Source organism: Pteropus medius, unplaced genomic scaffold, assembly GCF_902729225.1.
Source record: "Pteropus medius unplaced genomic scaffold, Ma_sr-lr_union100, whole genome shotgun sequence".
NCBI lineage: Eukaryota > Metazoa > Chordata > Mammalia > Chiroptera > Pteropodidae > Pteropus > Pteropus medius.
This window is the reverse complement of record NW_024352786.1, coordinates 2826601-2831890: the sequence shown is the minus strand read 5'-3', so window position 1 is coordinate 2831890 and position 5290 is coordinate 2826601. Positions and strand designations below refer to the sequence as shown.

The 5290-nt window shown below is 38.8% G+C and overlaps 1 pseudogene; it reads left to right on the top strand.

Moving 5' to 3' along the window:
• Nucleotides 1-2799: 2799 nt before the first annotated feature.
• LOC120591165 (60S ribosomal protein L13-like) lies at nucleotides 2800-4680 on the top strand (annotated as a pseudogene).
• Nucleotides 4681-5290: the final 610 nt, after the last annotated feature.

Genomic DNA, 5290 nt, shown 5'->3' with positions numbered 1-5290 from the left:
AAAGTTTACATTTCATTTTCCTGTTTGCCAGTATTAAAGGGCTGAATTATATAGCACATGGCTTCATGCTATCTGTCTGATGGTTCAAAATCAGTACAGTGTGCTGATGTGAACAATGATGCAATGACAAGACTTTAAATTACCTGGATGATTTACCAGTTGAACAACAGTTTTGGCCTAACTAGTTAACGACTCTGTGCACTAGGACTTGTGAAAAAGTAAACCGTGTCAGTAAAAGCCATTATATGCACACAATGAAAATCTTCTATAGAGGAAAAATTAAAAGGCATATTCTAGAATTTATTCTCCAATTTATCTGATCACAAAAATCATCTCACATCCTCATTTTAAAAAGAAGATTCTCTTGGAAAATCTGCCTCTGAGGAAGTCAGGTGGGACTCAGGATTTTATATTTTTTAGATGTGTCCCAGGTGACTTTGTGGTCAAGGAAGTTTGGAAAACACTTCTAGAGTATACTGTATATTTTCTTATTAGTTTCTTAAATTGCTTATCTTGTATTCCTCTGCCTCTTTTTATTGCTCACATTATGCTAGTCCACCAGGCTAAATATCTAGGACCTCCATTTTAGTTTACACCTGTGGCGCTTGACGTATGAAAAGACTAAAACAACCTCTAAACTAATAATCCTCTCTCTAGGCTCTTATGCAAATGCCAGACTAATCCTCCAAAAATACTTTTGTAATTATGTTTAACTCTTGATAAAGAAAACATTTTGAGAGCACAGTAGTAAGAGTACAAGCTCTGGAGCAGAATTCCTTCATTTGATTCGGAGCTTCACTAGTTCTATAAGCTTGTCAAGCTATTTAACCTCTCAGAGTTCTACCATCTTTACCAGTAAAATATGTAACAGTGCACAGCCCTTAAACCTGTACTGATTGATTAATCAAATCATCAATCATTTAATCTAAATGACATAATCCGAAAATATATATTGTCCCAGGTTCTGGCACAGACTAAGTGGCCAGTCAATGTTAACTACCATTATTATGCAGTGAGATAATAGCTTGAAATATGACTCTGTTTATCTTACTTCTTTATGTGTGATTCCCCAGCCAATCAGAAGCATCTGTTTTGCTTAAATGACATTAAACTTGTGGAGTAAATATTAAAAGAAACTGCCAGTGTTTAACTTTTGTTCTCATTATTTATTTAACTCAAAATAAGCTCTTGAACCCATATCAAAAACAAAAACAAAACCAACAATATTTTTGATATCTAGGAGCCAAGATTATCACGGGAAAGAAATGACTCTTGAGAATCAGATAAGAAGGCCCAGAAAGAAGCAGAGCACAAAGTTCATGCCATAAAAATAGGTTGAAAAATAAGAAAGTAAGTCTGACTTTTCTACTCAGAAAAAACTAAATGAGAATAAACTTGACTCAGGAGGAAAGAGAATTCAATGGCATAGGAAGATGGAGGATATCTATGGAACCTTTAATGAGATGCCAAGATATGACCTGATATCTCCAGGGAGAGGAGTGAAGTTACATCTGGAACCTACCAAGCAAGGTCTGGAACCAACAACAGGTTCAGGTGGCCTGGCTCTCTCCACCAGGAGTCAGGTGGAGAGAGCCAGGCCAGCCTACCATGCACCTGTGTGATACGGAGCCTCTTAAGTGTGCTCTTTGCAACTGCTTGGTTAAAGGCTGTACCTTGTTTGTCCTGTGTATGCTACACAATGCCATTCCAAATTTTGAGTAATATAGTAGGTACCAAACAAATATCTGTTAATTAATTGAGATGTTCTGAATATCATTGGTCCATGAAGCATTTAGGACCATGTGAAATATCCATTTAACTGTGCACTAGCTATGCATTTGAAAGTTAATGTGTGAAATGACACCAATATCACTTTGTTGAGAACAAGTAGGTACAGATTAAAAATTTTCTGAAGGAAAAAAAATCTATAAATCCAATATATTTTTATAGCTTGTAACAAAATGTGTTACACGTTTTTCATGTTTATTTCCACGGGACAAAACAAATCAGCGAAGTGTGTGAAAATCAGTTAAAAATATTTTCTTACCTATAAAATTCACCACCAGCTAGATCCCCATCTTTTTGTTATACTGACCCATTTTTTTACACTATTTTTAGTACAGCAGAGTCTTTAATATATTAAATTTTTCATAAAATGATAAAAATAAATAATTTAAGAATTAATAAATAAGGTGTAATATATCTTAACAATGTTTTTTCTAAGGCTGATTATCTGGGGTTTTTAACGTGTTAGATACACCTGGTGTAAGTCAATGATCAAAGAAATAAAGATCACAATCCAGTTCTTATTTCAGAGACTTACTCTTAATTTTCCTACCTCTGAACAAAAATGAACCATCTTCTCCAGGGTACCTTTTGCTAACTCTCTCCTTTTCTCTTATTCATATGATCTATCCCAAATATAAGGAAGAAAACGAGTGTGGGAACATGATTGTACTTGCTATGTGGAGTGGCATTTGATTCCAGGCTGCCATTCCCAGTTTTCCAGTCTACATAGTCCTCACGGTAAGAATTGTGGCCATTAGTCAGAAAAATGGGACATTTCAGTAAATCTCTTTAAATTGGCCCAAATCAACTACGTATAGTTTTTCCAAGGAAAGACAGGTAAACTTATAAAACCAGTTTATATGGGTTGTAACATCAAAACATCTTACAAAGTAGTAAACTCTAAATGATAGAGGACTTTTTTGTGTCCACTCTGACTATAGTAGTGTATACGCACACACGCACGCGCGCACACACACACACACACACACACACTGTGGTAGCCATGGAGACATGCTACTTGGATCTATTCAAGAAAGAAATTGCCATTCAGCTGCAAGGAGTGCAGTTACTGACAGCTCCCAGCTGTTAGTGCCTTCAGGATCCACCACGACTTTTGAGCAGAGGTCTCTCTTCCCCAGCAGCCAACAGCCAATGTTGAACATGGTGCAGGTAACTGGACCTGGTGGTTTCTACCTAACATCAGACCCTCTACCAGGTGTCTTAGAGCCAGAGCTTCCTGTTGGTTTGGCCAATACTTTGTCACGTCTGCATCACAGTCTGAGGCTCCCCTGCCCCGCTCCCCTTTCCTTTTGCAGGTCTCAAACCAGTTCCCTCCTTCCTTTATCTCTCACATTCTCCCACTCTACACTCACCCCACATTAAACCTCTTGAACTGCTAATTCTGTTTCAGCATCTTCTCCTCAGAGAACCCCACTGATGTACACATCAATATTTTTTATTTTATCTTGTAATGTTTGAGTTAAAAAATAAAGTGTGTATAATTTCATGTATGCCACACAAACAAGTACACACAATTATCTCATGTACAGCATGAAGCAGAACTAATATTTTTCAGTTTCTAAGACTATTTATCTCACCTCAACACTTACATAAGTTACTCCTAAATTTATTACCCTTTCTTGCCAGGAAAGAAATCATGTCACTTCAACAACAACTAAGTAATAGTGTTTAGATGTAGATAAAAAAGCATAAACAAGCAAATCCCTTGCATTACACAGAACAAAGCCTGCGGAGTGTTATTTCTTGTAATCACTAGCTATTCGTAAAAGCTTTTGTTTTTCTGTGTGGATAAATACAATGCAATAGATTTTCATTAGGCTACTAATAAAAAAAAAAAAATTATTCCCACAGGTCCATAGTGGGAAAACCGTACTCTTTTGCTCTGAACCATACCCACTGTTATTACGAGAAAACTGAAACATATAATATTTAAGCGGGTCTGTTCTCCATAAATAACAATTATGAACAATGGCATAGGGGAAAACATCCACTGAACAAAAATCTTGATTTAAAATACTATTTTATATGTAATGAGCAAAGTAGGTATCCTAAATAGAACGCTCGGGGTAGGTAAACAGAAGAAAAACAGTCAAATGAGTGTTGTCCTTGAAAGCAATCATCTTGGGAAAATATAATTTATACCAATGAAGCTATTTTGATTAGATAGTTTTCTATTTCACTTTGGAAATGATCTTAACATTTAGCTTATACATCATTCAAGAAAATGAGTTACCTTTCCGGTGGCCGTTCTCTCACGGAGGAGGCCCGCAGGAAGCAGCCACGGCGCCCAGCCGAAATGGTGTGATGCTGAGGCCCCACTTCCACAAGGACTGGCAGCGGCGTGTGGCCACGTGGTTTAACCAGCCGGCGCGGATCGCCCGGCACCTTGCGTCCAGACCCATCCGCCCATAGTGAGATGCCCCACAGTGAGTATCATACCGCGGTGCGAGCCGGCTGGGGCTTCAGCCTGGAGGAGTTATGGGTGGCGGGAATCCACAAGAAGGTAGCCCGGACAATTGGGATCTCTGAGGATTCGAGGAGGCGGAACAAATCCACGGAGTCCCTGAAGGCTAAGGTGCAGCGCCTGAAAGAGTACGGCTCCAAGCTCATTCTCTTTCCCAGGAAGCCCTCAGCCCCCAAGAAGGCAGACAGCTCTGCTGAAGAACTCAAACTGGCTACCCAGCTGACAGGACCAGTCATGCCTATACGGAATGTCCACAAGAAGGAGAAAGCCAGGGTTATCACAGAGGAGGAGAAGAACTTCAAGGCATTTGCCAGTCTTCGCATGGCCCGTGCCAATGCCTGGCTCTTTGGCATTGGGCAAAAAAAACCAAGGAAGCAGCAGAACGGGACGTTGAAAAGAAAAAATAAAATACTATTAGCAGTTTGTGATTTAAAAGGAAAAAAAAAGAAAGAAAAAGAAAATAAGTTGCATTGCTATATATTCACACATTTTTTAATCCTCAAATCCCCTTCCTTTGTGGGTCAGGCCCACCATTCTGGCCAAGAATGGATGAAGTTTCTAAGGGAGTTACACAGGCTCCGCACATAGTGGGAGCATCCAGTTATGAAACATCTTCATTTTATAGCCAGAGGGTTCCGCAGTTTAGGAAACATTCTCCAGGGTTCCAAGTTCCTAATCCTAGTTTTATTTGCTGGGTATGCTTTAGCCTGAACTTCATGATAAAGGCATTTTCTAGATAAGGCTTCCCCTCTAACCAAATATCATTAGTCCTCTTTCCTTAGGGTCTAGTTGATAAACAGATTAGAGCAGCCATGCCTCCTTCCCATTCACTTAGCACAACTTCAGAAGTGAGAAGAAAGAAAAGAGAAGAAAACAATAACGACTCCGGGAAGTCTACATGTCCATGGTGTTACCTGATCTTGAGATATATAATGGTTTAAATTTTCAAAAAAAAAAAAAAAAAGTTGATGCACACTAATTAGTCAAAGATGGGAAAACTATGAATCCCAGTGGTCT